The sequence below is a fragment of the Crinia signifera genome, chromosome 9 (genome assembly GCF_055691185.1).
Source record: "Crinia signifera chromosome 9, ASM5569118v1, whole genome shotgun sequence".
NCBI classification, from domain to species: domain Eukaryota; kingdom Metazoa; phylum Chordata; class Amphibia; order Anura; family Myobatrachidae; genus Crinia; species Crinia signifera.
The window spans coordinates 80,691,601-80,709,500 of NC_139225.1; the positions used below are offsets into that span (position 1 = coordinate 80,691,601).

Below are 17,900 nucleotides of genomic sequence, written 5' to 3' on the forward strand. Positions count from 1 at the left end.
GTTACATTAAAAAAGTACATGGCTGACAATGACATGCATATAGTATTCTCGGTACTTCTGTACTTTCACGGCGCCAGCATGGCGCCGTACGGGGCTCGGTGGCTCGCTACGCTCGTCACGCTAATTAAAATCAACTCCATGCCAACATGGATAGTGGAGGTATGAACTATCCATGTTGGCATGGCGTTAACTTCGTTTTTTTTACTTAGTTAGTGGCGAGCGTAACCCGGAAGTACGCGTGGCACCGTGAAAGTAAAGAAGTACCGTATTCTCTACACAAAATAAATAAAAATGAGAAATCCATGTAGAGCCTGTCCTAGTGGCGTGTGATACCATAATGATTAGCAGTCCTCAAAAGAGGCATTAGGGAACTTGTGAATCTGGAGTTGTTCTTTATCTGTGGTTCAAGCCAAACAAATAGAAATGTGTATGAGATGGGTCTGATTCTGGTTCACTTACAAAAGAAAATTCTCCCTAATGGACAAAACCATGTGCACTGCAGGTGGGGCAGATGTAACATGTGCAGAAAGAGTTAGAGTTGGGTGGTTTTTTTTTACTTCAAACTGATATCTAAATTGCAGTGTAAGAATAAAGCAGCCAGTACTTAGCCTGCAGAAACAAAATAACTCACCCAAATCTAAATCTCTCTATACATGCTACATCTGCCCCCCCCCCCTGCAGTGCACATGGTTCTGTCCATTAGAGAAAAAAAATTGCTTTTACAAGTGAACCAGAATCAGGCCCCAAGTGCACATACAGAGCAGCGAGTCAGATATTATTCCCTAATCACTCCACCAAAACGTCATACTCAAAACAACATGAAGGGATGAAAAATGAACCTATCTGGGGCTCTTCAGTAGCTCTTTCAGCGGGTATTCCGCCCAATGTCAGATATGAAACAAGAAGGGAAATGTTGATAGTTGAGTATGGTTAATTTTAATGTACATACAATCACCTATACAGACTTAGGGGCCAATTCAGCCCTGTGTCCGATGGTGGAGGTTTGCACATGTGTGAATATGCGCTTGCTCAAACCTCGGGAGAAAACAGCTGCAGCGAGTTTCCGCTCTGGACAGGGAGGACCGGGCCGGGCAGTGAGCAGCAGCAGGAGAATGGGTGCCGGACGCGGTCCCAACAGTAGGGATCCCAACTGTTAAAACACTGACAGACGGGTCCCTGGCGGTCACCGGCTATTCTCCCTCGTGGGGGTCCACGACCCCCATAGAGGCAAAATAGAATATGTGGTGAGCACAGCGAGCCCGCAAGGGGCTTTGTTGCGCTTGTCATGTCTGTCTGTCTGAGTCCGGCCTGTCGGGATCCCGACTGTCGAAACCCTATACCACACCCCATGGGGGTCTCCATAAAGACGCTGGTCATTCCCCTGAGAAGAGACAGAATAGGAGAATCTGCCGCACAGGATACACTATTGTGATGAGAAAATAGGGATATTTTGGCCCCCTTATTTCTTATAATTGGCAATGACCATCAATTTATACAGGGGTGTGCTACCACTGACATTATCATGAGAATTAGATACACAAGAGAAGAAAGTATGTTGTGGTGTGGTGCACCAAAGAAAATACAAATAAAATATAACCTTTATTTATACATTATTTAAGACTGCGAAATATAAAAAAACATTTAAATGACAAACAAAGTGAGAATTGTGCATGTTTAAAAACAGCACGTGCGGGGACTGTTTGTGTGTTGTCAGTGTGTCTCTATACAGTTATAATGTGGCATTCTGAGTGAGCAACAGTAGTTGTTAAAGGTCTGTGACCTGTAGTTACCTCTTGGCTCCCTTAATTACTCTGGTAGCCAGAGTGTTGCTAAATAATTCTCCCCTCCTTTTTTTACACTAGGGGATGTTTTAATATGGTGGACCGTAATACAGTAAATTTGTGGGGTATATATCAACCTCTGAATCATTCTTACTGCCACCAACATATAACACAGCACCTGAGGTAACAGAGCGGGTTACCTTGATAAAGCGGGGAGCGAAACGTGCGCCGGTAGTACGGCAGTGCGGGTGTCCTGTTGTGTGTTCTGCCTCTCCAAGCCAGACACATACAGCCTAGCGGCTCATACATCTAGCCCTTTTCAGGGCTGTAATTTGAAATGTTGTTGTATCTAATTTAATTGTGTCTAGGCAGATTTCTACAATAGACAGTGGCGTTCTATTCAATTTAACCCTATTCAGGGCTGCAACATTACTCCAAGTTGCATGATATCTCCAATAGCTGAATTGTTACAGTGTACCTGAACAACGGGCATGCTCAATTATAGCACGCACCGCATTCAGTATCAGGCATTCCACGAGTAAATCTCGTTTCTGTGTTATATGTTGGTGGCAGTAAGAATTATTCAGAGGTTGATATATACCCCACAAATTTACTGTATTACGGTCCACCATATCAAAACATCCCCTAGTGTAAAAAAAAGGAGGGGAGAAATATTTAGCAACACTTTGGCTACCAGAGTAATTAATGGAGCCAAGAGGTAACTACAGGTCACAGACCTTTAACAACTACTGTTGCTCACTCAGAACGCCACATTATAACTGTATAGAGACACACTGACAACACACAAACAGTCCCCGCACGTGCTGTTTTTAAACATGCACAATTCTCACTTTGTCATTTAAATGTTTTTTTATATTTCGCAGTCTTAAATAATGTATAAATAAAGGTTATATTTTATTTGTATTTTCTTTGGTGCACCACACCACGACATACTTTCTTCTCTTGTATATCCCATTCCCCTGAGAACACAGGTGTGGCATGATGTCAGCACCTAGCCAAATACGGAGATCACAGGCCACCTGCAATACTGACTTACTTTTCAGAACAAATGCTGAAAATGTATTCGATGGTCCCATATTCAAGAGGGGATTTGGCGTCAGAGAAGCGGTGCTGACTTGATGGCTAGGTTGCGAGTATACACAGCCTAGCGAACATGCCTGAATCAGGCCCTTAGTCACATACAATGGCAATCACAGCAGCCCAATAGTGCAGCAGAAAATGACAGGAAATGACCAGATCAGCAAGAGCTTGGATAAAGTGACAGGAATCCCGGACAATCCATCCATTCACATAGAGATCTCACAGGGAATCCAGTCCCCCACTCTGGTAAACACCCTCTGGTCATGCTGTAGGTCCAACGCGTTTTCACCCCTTGCTGGGGCCCTTTTCAAAGTGCCAGAAAATATCAGTGTGGCGTACAAATGGTTACCAACCAGGAACCTATTCCGAGCAACAGAAATATATACATATATGCACATATCCATCCAATTTGAATGTGACCCTTCTAATAATGTAGTCTTCAGCCATAAGGACAGACACATTCACAGCAGCTCACACTTCATAGGGATAACAAGCACTAATGCTTCTATTACTTACGTACAGATATACTGTATGCTCATATACCTATTCCTTTTGCACCTTATGACACAAGATACATGTCGCAACTTAGACTCTCCACCACCAGTAGTGACCTGCAAACCTTCATACCGTTACCTAAAGTATGGCTGATATCCTATTAGCTGTGGTAAATTATCATAACTAGTTACCGCTGGTGGGGCTACTTACTGTCAGCACTTATCAGGGATTTTGTTTCAAACTGCTTTCGGCAGGCAAACAAAATACCTGATACATGACAATTTTTTACCTGACATCAGCCATGAAAATACATAGGTCTGCGGCTTTTGCAGTGCATGACAAATGCAGTGACGTGCGGTGAGGTTAGTGGCAGGTGAGGCAGGTGCTTTTGCAAAGTGGGAACGAGTCCTGCCAGTGCCGTAACTAGACATTTTGGTGCCTGTACCAGGAAGGGAATTGGTGCCCCCCCTATACTGAAAACAGGTAAGGTGTGCACCAACATTTTACTGGTGTGGTTTCACGGAAAAGGGACATGGCCACATAATAGTACCAATAACACCGTAATGCTCCTTACGCCTTATACCATACACTGTAATGCCCATATCACATTATGCCATACACTGTAATGCCCAAATCACATTATATCACACACTGTAATGCCCATGTCGCAATATGCTGCACACCATAATGTCCACACATATTATGCCACACATCCTAATGCTCATATCACTTTATGCCACACCTGCTATTAAAGCTGGGGAGGAGAGCGGCGCCTGTAGAGGTGCCGTGATCAGCAGATATTTCAAATATGGGCAACAGCTTGTGAGCCAGTCAGAGCTTGTGGTCCACCTGCCAATCGCTAACTGTGGCTGCTGGTCCACGAGCTCTGATAGGCTGGTGGCCTGCACCACATTTAAAATATACACCGCTCTCAGCATAGGAGCAGAGCAGCAGGAGAGCAGAGCAAGACATCCCTATTGATGATACAGTATATAGATATATACACCCTAAACACCCATTGTATTACAATTTTGTGTATATCAGCCCCTACAAACAAAACCTCACACCAGGGCCGAAACTAGGTGTTTCGGCGCCCGGGTCGGCAGTCATTTGGTCGCGCCCCCCCCCCCCCCACAAAAAAAAAAAAAAAAAATCACTGCCTTGGGGTCAGGCAGCGGGGGTCCGGGGACTGGAGAAGGTTAACTCCGGCTCCTAGCGCTGCCGGGCGGTGGGCGGGAGGCAGATTTTGAAAAGACTTGCCGGATGCTGATTGGCTGAATTCAGCCAATCAGCGTCCGGCAAGTCTTTTCAAAATCATCAGCGCTTCCCGCCGAAGCGCTGAAAGCTGCCGCTACACCAGTCCCTGGACCCCCGCAGGGACTGGTGTAGCGGCAGCCTTCACTCACTCCGTCTCCTTGCGCTATCTGCCTGGCGGCGGGAAGCGCTGATGACTTCAGCCAATCAGCGTCCGGCAAGTCTTTTCAAAACCTGCCTCCCGCCCACCGTCTGGCAGCGCTAGGAGCCGGAGTTAACCCACCAGTCCCCGGGACCCCGCTAGGACCTGGCGTTAACCCACCAGTCCCCGGACCCCCGCTACTCATCCCAGGGACCACGCTGCCGGGACACCAAACTAGCGCCCCCACCCTCCAGCGCCCGGTGCGCGTGACCCCCTAGCCCCCCCTAGTTACGGCCCTGCTCACACCTTATGCCTATAACCCCCCCCCCATATCATTATACTTACTTATAAGCCCCTCCCCACACCAAACATATCATTTTCCCCATACAAAATAAAACTTCTATCACCCTCCCCCTGCCCATATATTATTACCGTTTGTGACTGGGGTTGTTCCTCCGGTATCCTGGCCTCAGCGCTGAGATGCTGTGTATGCCGGCGGGTCAGCTGAGCTCCCTCACCTCTCTGCCTGGTCTGCCAACACTCATGACAGAGGCTGCAGGCACACGGAGCCCCGTCACCCTGGCTGCCGGTGCTTGTAGGTGGTGGGAGCAACCAGAGCTCGCTAAGAGCACAAGGAGCACAACGGGGAGGGGGGGGGGGGGCGTCTGTCTGTCACTTAGACAGAACTAGCGCCCGCACATTGAGCAGCGCCCGCACATTAGATTCAGCGCCCGCACATTAGATTCAGCGCCCGCACATTACATTCAGCGCCCGCACATTACATTCAGCGCCCGCACATTACATTCAGCGCCCGCACATTGAGCAGCGCCCGCACATTAGATTCAGCGCCCGCACATTAGATTCAGCGCCCGCACATTACATTCAGCGCCCGCACATTACATTCAGCGCCCGCACATTAAGCAGCGCCCGCACATTAGATTCAAACGGGGAAGAGAGGGGAAGGGTGGGCACTGCAGGGTTCCCCGGTGCCGCTGTCTGTCACATAGCACGGCAGCTGCCAGCACCACATGTCCCTGCACTGCAGACTCAGTGACAGCGGATACAGGCTGTCACTGTGTGACAGCCTGATCCGCTGTCCTATCACATCTGTCTCAGTGACAGGGGCGTGCTTTGTATGTGGGCTGAAGGCACGTTCCTGTCACTGAGGCAGAGGAGTAGGTGCCGCTTCCCTGTCATTTTTAAATGGGCTTTTCAGCTTATATTTGTCCCCGCCATTTAGCCCCGCCTCTGCTGCTGACAGTTTTCAATTGTCAGCAGGAGGCACGGCTCCCGATGCCTCCCAGTAATCCCACACAGCAACTCACCCCCTAGTTTATAAAAAAAATGCTAATTAGATATTTATTACACAGTGTGTGTTATAAATATCATCTTTGTATTTTTTTTTTTATGATTTATGACAGGGGAGGCTCTGCCTCCCCTGCCTCCCCTGACTGCACGTCCCTGGACAAATGGGCCCTAGTTGGATAGCCCAAATTGAACATCGGGGTTTTATCATGAAAAAAAGCCTGTTCTTGTACATGCAGCAAGTTACTGCAGGTAATACCCCTTTCACACTTGCAAGCCAAGTACAAAATACCAGGTGCAACCAGGCTTGCAAGCGCTTTCACACTAGCCACCCGACCCACCATAAAGCCGGGTGGTTGGCATAATCGGGACGGCGTTGGGAGATGTCAGCATCTTTCAGCGTCAGCTTCACATTGCATCGACCCGTGTTACCCATTCACACTGCCCCTGGACCCGCGAGCATCCTGGGTCCAACCCTGGTCAAGACCTAGTTTGAAATACTGGAACAATTTTCAGGACCCTTTCACACTGACCAATTTCCTGGGTTGCTGCGTGTTCATGTGCAATAACCCAGGAAATATTTGTCAGTGTGAAAGGGGTATAACAGGATACCGCCTTAGCATCTTATTCACATCACAGCCAATACAAAGTAGCACCAAAGTCAACTTTATAATTATTAATAAAAAAATAATTTATATAGCGCTTTTTCTTCAACAGGACTCAAGGCTCATTAGGCATCTGCCTAGGGCACTGGGATCTGAAGGGGTCACCACCGAGACTGCTTATTAAAAAATGAAGGATGTCTACGAGGAAGACAGGCATGTAGTATTTAATGCAGGAAGTGGCTGTGGAACATCTAAGCATCCACACTATCACTTGAGAGGCAGGAAAGTGGACTTTGGTGGCATTGTGGGGTGGAGGTTGTAGGAGTTGTAGATTTGTTGCATTAGTGATGCAAATATATTGCATCCTTTAAGAAAAGTCTATGACACAAAATTTTCCAAAAATCTTCACCTTGTGCTGCACTTGGAAGAGACAATATGTACAATTTGTCCAACATGCTTCAAGTCTTATCCAAAGGCATAGTAAATCTACAACTATAGTGGATTAGTGATACGTAAGCCAAATGAAAGATGGTATCCGTGGAACCATCGATGTGAAGCAGTCTGTTCTGCTACAAAACTACTTTCACATATGCGTGCAAACTCTTATCCCTGCACAAACAAGAAGGGATCAGTACATGTTACCTGTCCAGGCACCCGCATCTCATTCACACTCGCTATAGGAGTAACAGTCATGACACTTGAAAAAAATAAGATTAAATCCCAAATAGATGGGTTAATTGCTTTATTTATGGGTTTTGACACTTTAATCCTACTGAAATTCTCAATGCGTCTCTTGTAATTGGAGTTTTATGGACAGCGGTTGCAGAGATTACCAATTGTAGCACTTTTCCCCGACATCCAAGTGTTCTTGGCCCCTAATCACAGGAGCACAAGTGAGCCAAACATGGATGCTGATCAACTCACCTGTGCTCATGTACGTAGAGCCTATGAGCCTTCCAGATCAGGCAGCTTGTTAAATTGAGGTTGGAACCCTCTGGCCTTAAGCTCTGGTTGGCCCACGTCCATTAATGCAGCAATACTTGAAGAGGTCTTCAACCATAAAAAAGGTGCTAAAATTCAAAACATATACTGAAAAAAAATTAAATAAAAAAAAAAAAAATACGTAGTGATCCCATTATTTAGTGTGCAGAACAGCAGCCTATTAACACTCACTACAAGGAGTGTTACAGCAAACAAATGGAAGGCAGGAATCACTGAAGATGGTGCAGAAGCAGACGTGATTACAAGTGATATGAAACAATAACTTGATTGTTATGAATCACATTTTTTTTAACTTTAAAATCTTTGATTGAGTATGAACTGAGCACCAAACCACAGCTGTCCTCTGTCTTACAAAGTGCTATCTTCTTTGCTTGGGTCTGAGTGAGTCATATACACTCGGCAGCAGATGTCATCCTTCCTACGGACTCTCCAACAAAACACAATGCCAAGCCACTCTTCTCAGCCTACAAGGCATAAGGAAGGGTTTGGCCTTCCTAGGCCTGGTAAGGAGAAGACACACTGAAATGGCTTTCTGGAGAAGATCGGCTTTGGATACTTGTGGAGACCAGAGAAATTATAAGGGAAAACAGTTTTTCCATGAACTGAAAACTGATATCCACAGTGGCAGCTGTGTGAATCCTTTATGTCCGTGTTAGGACCACTGATTCCTCATTCACTGTCCAACAGTTTAACCTTCTTCAGTACTAGGCATTTATTATTTCCCCAGGATGGGAATTAGTCTCTGGATTGGTAGAACAGGATATATCCTGACTTTGAGTTTTTGGAAATGTCTGACGTTAAACCGTAGAACTCTTCAATGGCTTGGGCATCTATCTTCTGTGGAAGGAGGGAAGAAAGAAAAAGTTCTTAAATATGTCAATTTTTAGACACTGAAAAGTTTTGCTTGACAATGTTTCACACAATGATGGACATTCTGGGGGAAATTTACTAAGATGTGTATTCTGCTTTGCATGTGATGTTGCTATGGGCAACCAATCAGATCATGTCTACTATCTTCTAGAGGGTGCTAAATAAATAAGTAGATTCTGATTGGCTGCCCATAGCAACATCACAAGTGCAGTAGAATACACATCTTAGTAAATTTCCCACTCTATGTCCAATTCTGATCCAGTCTAATACCTGACCATACAAAACATAGATGATGGAACTGTATAACACCAAATTTATTAAGCTCGGTGAAGTGATAAAGGGGGACATTTACCAAAATGGATTCGTAGAAAAAAGGTGTATTCGTAGGGAGAAATACACCTTTTTTTTACGAATTTGTATTTTCGGGATTTACAATCCCAAAAATACAACAATTTGTAGTCCTAAAGATGGAACATTCGTATTTGTATTTACAAATACGAATGTCCTACACCATCGATAGGATACGACAGAAATCACCATTCAAAAGAATGGTGATTCCTGATTTACTAAGCAGCCGTACTGATAATACGGCTGCTAAGTGGTGTGAAACACCCACGCAAATACGACAGAAAAAAAGAACACCATTTTCCTGTCGTATTTGCTTTAAGCCTGCACGGATCAGTCAGATCCGTGCAGGCTTTAGTGTTAAAAAATTGAAAAATAAATAAATAAAAAAAAAAAAACGGCGTGGGGTCCCCCCCACAGCCGAAACCAGCACCAGGCTGACGGAGCCTGGAGCCGGTAATTAAAAATCAGGGAACCCGACAAATAGGGGTTCCCCGATTTTTAACAACCAGCCCCATGCTCCAGGTCCGGGGCTGGTTCCCAAAATACGGGTGTCCCCCGTATTTCAAGAACCAGTCCCAGGCACAACCAGCAAGCAGGGTAATGTCACAGATGGGGGGTGACTTTTTATACAAGTCCCCCCGGCCAAAACATTAACCCCCTGACCGGTCAGCCTGGCCAGGGGCCCTGGGGGAGTGGGGACCCCCTCAATGAAGGGGTCCCCCCCCCCCTCCAGGACTTAGCTGACCAGGCTGAAGCCTGGTACTGTCCCCGATGCCCCTGGGCGGTGGGCATCGGGCTGATTATGGTGTAAAAAAAAGAATAATCTATTGTTTTTTACTGTGGCACTACAAGTGCCAGCAAGCCTCCCCAGCAAGCTGGGACTTGGAGAACCACAAGTCCCAGCCTGCTGGGCATTAAAGGGCCCGCTGGCACTTGTAGTTCCACAGTTAAAAAAATAGTACACAAAACACACTGACACTTTTAAAATAAAACTTTAATACATACAAAGCCCACACATACTAATACTTACCTATCTTCTTTCCGTAGGTATCCCTGGTCCTTTGTCGTCTTCTGGTCCTCCTGTGTCGTCTTCTGGTCCATGTCGACGTCTTCTGGATCCATGTCGTCCTCGCTGTCGGCGGTCCGGAGTCCGACGAAATCCATGGAGGAAGCTGTGGAAGGAAACCATACTCACCTGTCCCAGCGCGACGTAGTCCAGGTAAGTGTCTTGGCAAAAAAACAAACCGACAGCCCGAATCCAGACCGGACTGAGGGAGCCGCACGGTGTTTGTTAACATCGTGCGGCTCCGCCTCCCGAATGCCGCCTTGCGGCCTAGCGGCTCCTGATTGTCCGCTAGGCCGCAAGGCGGCCAATAGCGGCATTCGGGAGGCGAAGCCGCACGATGTAAACAAACACCGTGCGGCTCCCTCAGTCCGGTCTGGATTCGGGCTGTCGGTTTGACTGATCCGTGCAGACTGCTAGAAATAATTTGTATTAGCGGCCATATATATGGCCAGCTAATACGAATTGTTACACCATCGGAGGGTTACAAAGCAGTCGTATCTGACTGCTTTGTAATTTCCCCTCCGGAACACGACTTTGCATACGACTCAAACAGTCGTATGCAGTCGGAGGGGAAATACCAATACGAAAAACTAGGTTTTCATATTGGTAAATTTCCCCCAAAGTGTCTGGTTTGTTTTTATCACAGCCAATTAGCTCCTAACTGTGAAGTTACAGGCGTGGTTTGAAAAATGACAGGTAGGAGCTGATTGGCCGGTGATTAAAACCAGACACTTTATCACTTCACCGAGCTTAATGAATCTGCCCCTCAGGCCCTTCTTATTCAGGAGCATAAACCTCTGCCAAAATTTCTTTGAATCCCTACTGTACCCAGGAAAAGGCATTTGGGCTGAAATTAGATCTCCAGGATAGGAATACTTTTATTTACTTAATAGATGGGACACAGAATACATTTAAATCCATTTCATGGATCAATGCGCCAACCCAACCCAACCCAATAATATTCTCTTTTAAAATTGTTTAACCGAAACATGTAACATTAGCTCCCTTTTTAAAACCAACTCCTTTATAAATTGTCACTTCTAAGAACTCCCATGGTGCAAACTATGGGGCGATTCAGACACTTCTCCAATGGTGGGGGGTTTGCACTTCTGCGAATATGCCAAATATACAGAGCCATTTGCTCTAGACAGTAAAGCTGGGTTTACATATATACAATTGTCGGGCCATTCTTCCGTTCTGGGTCGGGCGGCCGTTCAATTGTATAGGTGTGTACGCTGTCCCGTACGAGCGATAAAAGGCAAAAAACGGTCTTGTCCGTCCATACTCGGTCAGTCAAAGGTTCTTTGCTGTTTAATTTTCATCCGACAGGACGGCCCCATATCGGAACAAAAGTGCAATGTGTACGCACGTTCGATTGATATGCTGCCGTCCTTGCGACTATACTGCCAAAGCTGGAACGCCCATGTGGGCGTTCCATAGCTGCATGATCTCTCAGCAGGGTGACTAAAAATAAAAAAATTAAAAAAACGAGAAAGTCGGATCCTGATTGGCCGCTAGGCGGCCAATAGAATCATTCGGATGAGAGGCGCGGAAGATGAAACATCTCTGTGCCTCTCAAAGTCCATCCTGTACCGGCGGCTGATGCGGTGGAGACGGAGAAGATGGAGAAGATGTCGGGATCTTCGCCAGAGGACCTGGTGAGTAGTATTTCCTTCCACAGGTCCCCCATGGTTTTCTTCGGATCCAGGACCCCGGACTCTTCAGCCCTGGAGCCCCGGACCAGCCCCGGAACCAAGGCACCAGAACGGACCCAGGGACCTACCGACGGGCTCAAGATAGGTAAGAAGTATCAGTATGTATGGGCTTTGGATGTAATAAAGTTTTATTTTTATCGTGTGTCAGTGTGTTAATTTTACTATTTTTTTTCCTGTGGAACTATAAGTGACAGCGGGCCCTTTAATGCCCTGCATGCTGGGACTTGTGGTTCTCCAAGTCCCAGCATGCGGGGGAGGCTTGCTGGGACTCATAGTTCCACAGTAGAAGACAATAGTTTTTATTCTATTTTTTTTTACACTTCAATCAGCCCGATGACCACCGCACAGGGTCACCGGGGACAGCACCAGGCTTCAGCCTGGTCAGGTAAGTCCTGGAGGGGAAGACCCCTTAATTGGGGGGGTCCCCACTCCCCCAGGGCCCCTGGCCAGGCTGACCGATCAGAGGGCTGAATGCTTTGGCCTGGGGGACTTGCTGGCTGGTTTGGCCTGGGGCTGGTTCTTAAAATACGGGGGACCCATAGTCATTTTGTCCCCCGTATTTTGGGAACCAGCCCCGGACCTGGAGCCTGGGGCTAGTTTTAAAAAATAAGCAAAGCCCTATCTGGTTGGTTTCCTGATTTTTTAATACCAGCCCCGGCTCTTCAGCCTGGTGTTGGTTACAGTCGTGGGGGGGGGGACCCCACGTCGTTTTTTTTTTTAATGGGTAAAAAGGTGACTAAAATGTAGACGCATAACCCATCTATATAGAAGTTCAGTCACCCTGCCAGCTGACTAAAGTTCTATATAGACGGGTTTGCGTCTAAATTTTAGTCACCGTGCCGGCTATTTCGCATATATAGTGGTTTGCTATAAGTATGCCCTAACCCAGCCTATTATGATAATTTTGTTCACATATGACGTGTCAATAGCCCAAATCGAGACAGTGTGTACGATGGTACAATCTTTTTCTTGCAACTGTTTGGACGGGAATACATCAGACTTCGCAATAAACTCCCCATCAGGTATCCCCCAGGTCCACACCTTTCAACTCACCATAAACTTAACCTAAACCTTAATAACTAAACTTATCTAATAAAGAAGACACAGACACAAGTGCTGGCGTTTCAAAATGAATGTCAATTTATTTTGACAATTAAACTAAACTATATATATAATGGTGGCGGCCCCAAAGAACGGTCATTATAGGAAAGTGGGGTTAAAGATGTCTACCATACACACCATCGCTGGTGATCACTCTCCCCGGTCATCCACTCGTGCTAGTGGTGACCACCCCCCGGGCGGAAGCATGGCCGATGACCATAGATGTCAGGGGAGAGCGACACCCCACTATCTACACACACACCTCAAGAACTTACAAGGATGACCGTTCTTTACCGCCGCCGAAGAGAGAAGAAATAGGGAAGGGTGGGTGGGGCTTTTCCAGACAGAGGGAGAACTTCCTGTAAGCATATTCCTTTTCTTCCCTGTCTGTACCCTCCCACAGCTCTGATAGGCCTTGTGCCCATCCTATTAGCATATCAGCTGACCTTCCAGTGTAACCTGGGGAACCCATCAGGGGTTTATGCTCTCTCATTGCTTATTCAGCATTCGTGGTTCTGTAAAATTGTACAGGTGTGTACGCGCGTGATCGGCTGTTGTTTGTGGACGATCCGATGGGTGTACGGTCGGTCGAACGGTCGCAAGAAATAGGGAATGTATATATGTGTACCCAGCTTAAGGTCCGAGGGGACTGCAGGGGAACGTGTACAGTTTTGTGGGCATTCCCCTGGGAACATAGGCTGGTTGATGCCTGTGTGGGGCCAGTGGCTGATCTGCATCCGGAATAAAAGTCAGTTTAGACTGGACTTTTATTCCCAAAGGGGAGAGAAATCATTCAGTGGTGTTCCACCTTCGAATTATTTCTCTCCCATTCGGCCACATGCGAGGGGATGTGTAAGGGAACACATCCCCTCGCATGGTAGCGACCGGATTCGGTCGGCTCGGGATAAGCGGTGCTGACCTGTTCGCTAGGTTGCGAGTAACCGCACGGCCTAGCGAGCAGGCACGAATCAGGCCCTATGTGCAATAGGACACTAAAATGGATGACGTTCTAGGTTACCCTTTTACATCATTGAGATAATGTGATGGTATATACAGGGACACCAGAATTCCTGCATCTACTCCTCAGCCAATAAAGAAATGTCACTCATCACTAGTTACCATCTGGTTTCATGAGGGAAAAGTATTACCAACAATATACTTATTCTCAATACGCATTTCTCTAGTGCATCCTATAAATGCTAGATAGAATCAGATAAGCTGCTGTGGGCAAAATCACCTTTCTTCCGTTTTAGTAGCTTTATTAAATGTACCTTTAAAGGTGAAATAAAACAGACGAAATATAATACTGGATGATAAATGAATTCAGGAGAAGGAGCTTCTAAGGAGGTTACAATACGGTCACTGAACACGAGTACAATGTATGTGATGCGCTGCAGTAAACTCCTTAGAGGCCATCCTTATTCTGGACCAGGCATACCACCATGTACAGTGGATATGGCAGTATATTCAATGTATATTTAGCAAGAACAGGATGCACTCTTTAAGAGATACAGGTTTTAAGCTACAATACATAAAACAATGTTTGACTGGGGGAGATTATATCACAGAAAAGGTACAGAAGCTGACAAGACGAACATAACCAACCTCTACAATATCATCATCAAACAGCAGCCAGAATCCATGGCTCTTTACAATGGTGATGTAGTGTCCACGGTTCGGCCCACTGTCTCAACAAAAAGAGAATTGTGCGGTTATGCAGATGACTTGGAGATGCTAATAATAATAATAATAATAATAAAGGAAGAGTTATACTATAGGTTAAAAGCCCATGTGCATACACGTATAAAAACAGACCATATATGTATTTACTGAGGCAGCTCAGACGGTGTAATGGTTATCATTCCTGCCTCACAGCATGAGGTCATGGGTTCGATTCCCACCATGGCCCTAACTGTGCAGAGTTTGTATATTCTCCCCGTACTTGCGTGGGTTTCCACCGGGTACTCCGGTTTCCTCCCACCTTCCAAAAATATACTGGTAGGCTAATTGGCTGCCAACAAATTAACACTAGAATGTCTGTGTGTGCGTGTACATGTGGTAGGGAATATAGATTGTAAGCTCCACTGGGGCAGTGACTGGAGGGTTCAAATATTCTCTGTACAGTGCTACGGAATATGTGTGCGCTATATAAGAAACTGTTAATAATAAATATATGGCACCAGTACACATAGCTTCACCATTTGGAGCACAGTAATAAAACAAGGCTAAATATTAAACAAAAAGGACAGTTTAATAGGGTCAGATTCTCGGGGCGTGCCTTTTTTGCAGCAAATTTTAAAAGGTAAAACCAGCTTGATTTTTTGGGATTTACAAATTGGGTACTTGTGAGTTATCCGGGCGTCCGATTTTTAAATCGGGTCGGATCGGGCCATCGCATCGCATCGCATGCGACCATCGGATGCGATGCGATGCGATGCGATGCGATGACCCGATTTTTCCATAGGAATCAATGTTAAAATGGACTGAGTCCATTTTAACATGGAATTCAATGGGAAAAAGGGGTCCATTTCATACCCCTACTATCCAAGTGGGCATGGAGTTGGATATAAACCTGTGGCGAGCGTAGCGAGCCACCGAGCCCGAAGCGTGGCGAGCGTAGCGAGCCCCGCGAGGGGACACGGAATACCGTCCCCTCGCGGGGCTCGCTTCGCTCGCCACGCTTCGGGCTCGGTGGCTCGCTACGCTCGCTACAGGTTTATATCCAACTCCATGCCCACTTGGATAGTAGGGGTATGAAAAGGACCCCTTTTTCCCATTGAATTCCATGTTAAAATGGACTCAGTCCATTTTAACATTGATTCCTATGGAAAAATCGGGTCATCGCATCCGATGGTCGCATGCGATGCGATGCGATATCGTATCGCATCGCATCTGATTGTATGCCTTAACTTAAGGCATACAATCAAAAAATCGGACGCCCGGATAACTCACAAGTACCACAAATTGATAGGGAAAGTACATATTGGGCCATCTAGAATGCAACATGAATAAGTGCTTAGTCATACAGCAGTATAGGCTTAGGATCAGGAGGTTGCTAAGCTTTCCTTAAGCGGTATTCAGGGAACCCTGGAAGGTTTAGAGCCTAGAACAGGGGTGGCCAAACCGGTCCTCAAGATCTACCAACAGTTCCTGTATGTCAGGCAACCTGTGGATCTATAGTAGGAATGAATGCAGCATGTTTGATATGTGGCAGTTACGGTGCATACACACCGGCCATTTTGGCTCAGCGTAAATGGACAGCGATGATCGCTGAAATCGTTGGGTTGAAAATAGCTCAGTGCATACACACTGAGCGATTTCCCCCCTACCCAGCGATTTTTGCCGCTGTGAATGGCTTTCCATAGCATGATGCAGGTTCAGACAAATGGCGCCAGCCGGCGATGATACAGGAGCGTGCATCAGCGCTCATCGCCTGCCCATGCACACTGGGGTAGCTTTGGGTCTGAAAGCAGCTCAAACGACAAAACTGAGCTGCTTTCATCTCAAAATCTCCCAGTGTGTATGGGTCTTTAGTAATGACTACAGCTGTGCACCAGCTAGGTGATTTGGAAAATGTGGACCTTTGAAATATCTCAAGGTCCAGTTTGGCCACCCCTGGCCTAGGGAAAGTCATATTGCATGAAAAAGGGAATTCCATGCAATCCTAAAGAAGTCCTTAATGGGGCAGTGGAACCAGTATATAAAAAAGTGCAATTCTCATGTACAGCAGAGAAGAGGAAATATAATATTTGTTAACACATTATTTATTTGAATCTATATAACAAATGTGAGTGACGCTGGCATTTTTAGCAGATTATTTGCACATCTCTCATAGAGATGTTGGCACTCAAAGGGTTACGATGATAAGGTAGTGTGCAAAGTTTGACGATGATTAGTCATAAAAAAAAAAAAAAAATTCAGCAGCTATCAGAAGCATGTATACCCGCAGTAGTTCATCATTTGTTATGAGGCTTAACATTTGTTCTAGCCAAAATTCTGCATGTAATTGAATATGTCTGTTAGTGTGTATACACAGTACAGAACTGTCCTACCCCTCAACAAATAAATACCACTAGGTATGTTCTTAAATGTACAAGTATGTGTAAATCTTTACAATAAATTATAACTTATATACGTGTTGATAGAAGGACATAGGGTCACAGAGAAATTGTAGGCAGGTCTGGCCTTCTTCATAAATACTCCTAGAACCACGAGACCAATGCAGGACTCCCGACATCAATTAGTATGCTGGTGCCAGAATCCTGATTGCCAGGATGCCGAATGTAAAGGCCCATACACACTGGGCGACTTTGAGCTGAAAGCTGCTCAAAACAGCAAGTTTGATCGGCTTTCAGCTCCAAGCCATCCAGTGTGTACGGGTCGATGTTGAGGAGTGATGCGTGCTCCCTCAACATCGCCGGGAAAGCCGCTCATCTGCTAGTATTACCAGCAGATGAGCGGCTTTGTGGATGGCTGTGCATAGCCCTGCGCTATGGAAAGCCGCCCGCCCCTTGCTGACCGAGCCGGACAGGGGGAAAGCCGCTCAGTGTGTATGTACTGAGCAGCTTTTCCCCCCAGAGATGACAGTGGTCATCGCTGTCCATACACACTGGGCATAATCACCATGTGTGTATGAACCTTTAGTATGTGGGACGGGTTTAGGTCAGTTTCAGTTTAGGCACTAGGGTGAGGAACATTAGGTACAGGCTGCTGGGAAGGAAGGTTTGGGTTAGGGACTTAGAAGGGGGAGTTAGCATTAAGCAGTGTGGTATGGGGTTAGGCACTAGCGTGATGCCGGTTTCAGCATTCTGAACATTGGCATTCCAACCGCAGGTCAACCATATGTATCCCCACTAGAGATGAGCGGCGGGCACTTTTTCGGGATTTGGTTTTGGATCTGGATCTCCCTTCGTGTTTTGGATCTGGATTGGTTTTGGCAAAACCACCCTTGCGGGTTTTGGATCTGGATGTTTTTTGGGAAAAATGCTAAAAATTGCTAAAATAACAGAATTTGGGCCTGTTTTTGGCCCTAAAGTGTTATTGAGCTCAATAACATTAGTTTCCACTCATTTCTAGTCAATTTTGATCACTTCAACAGCTCACAAAATTGTTTTC

General features: G+C 46.1%; 1 long non-coding RNA gene across 1 annotated transcript; it reads right to left on the bottom strand.

The window, feature by feature from the left end:
• Positions 1 to 7,391: 7,391 nt before the first annotated feature.
• LOC146036639 (uncharacterized) lies at positions 7,392 to 14,495 on the bottom strand. Its single transcript, XR_014460890.1, has 2 exons — positions 14,391 to 14,495; positions 7,392 to 8,522 (listed from the first exon to the last, which is right to left on the bottom strand). It is a non-coding gene; the product is annotated as an uncharacterized LOC146036639 (long non-coding RNA).
• Between the last annotated feature and the right edge of the window lie 3,405 nt (positions 14,496 to 17,900).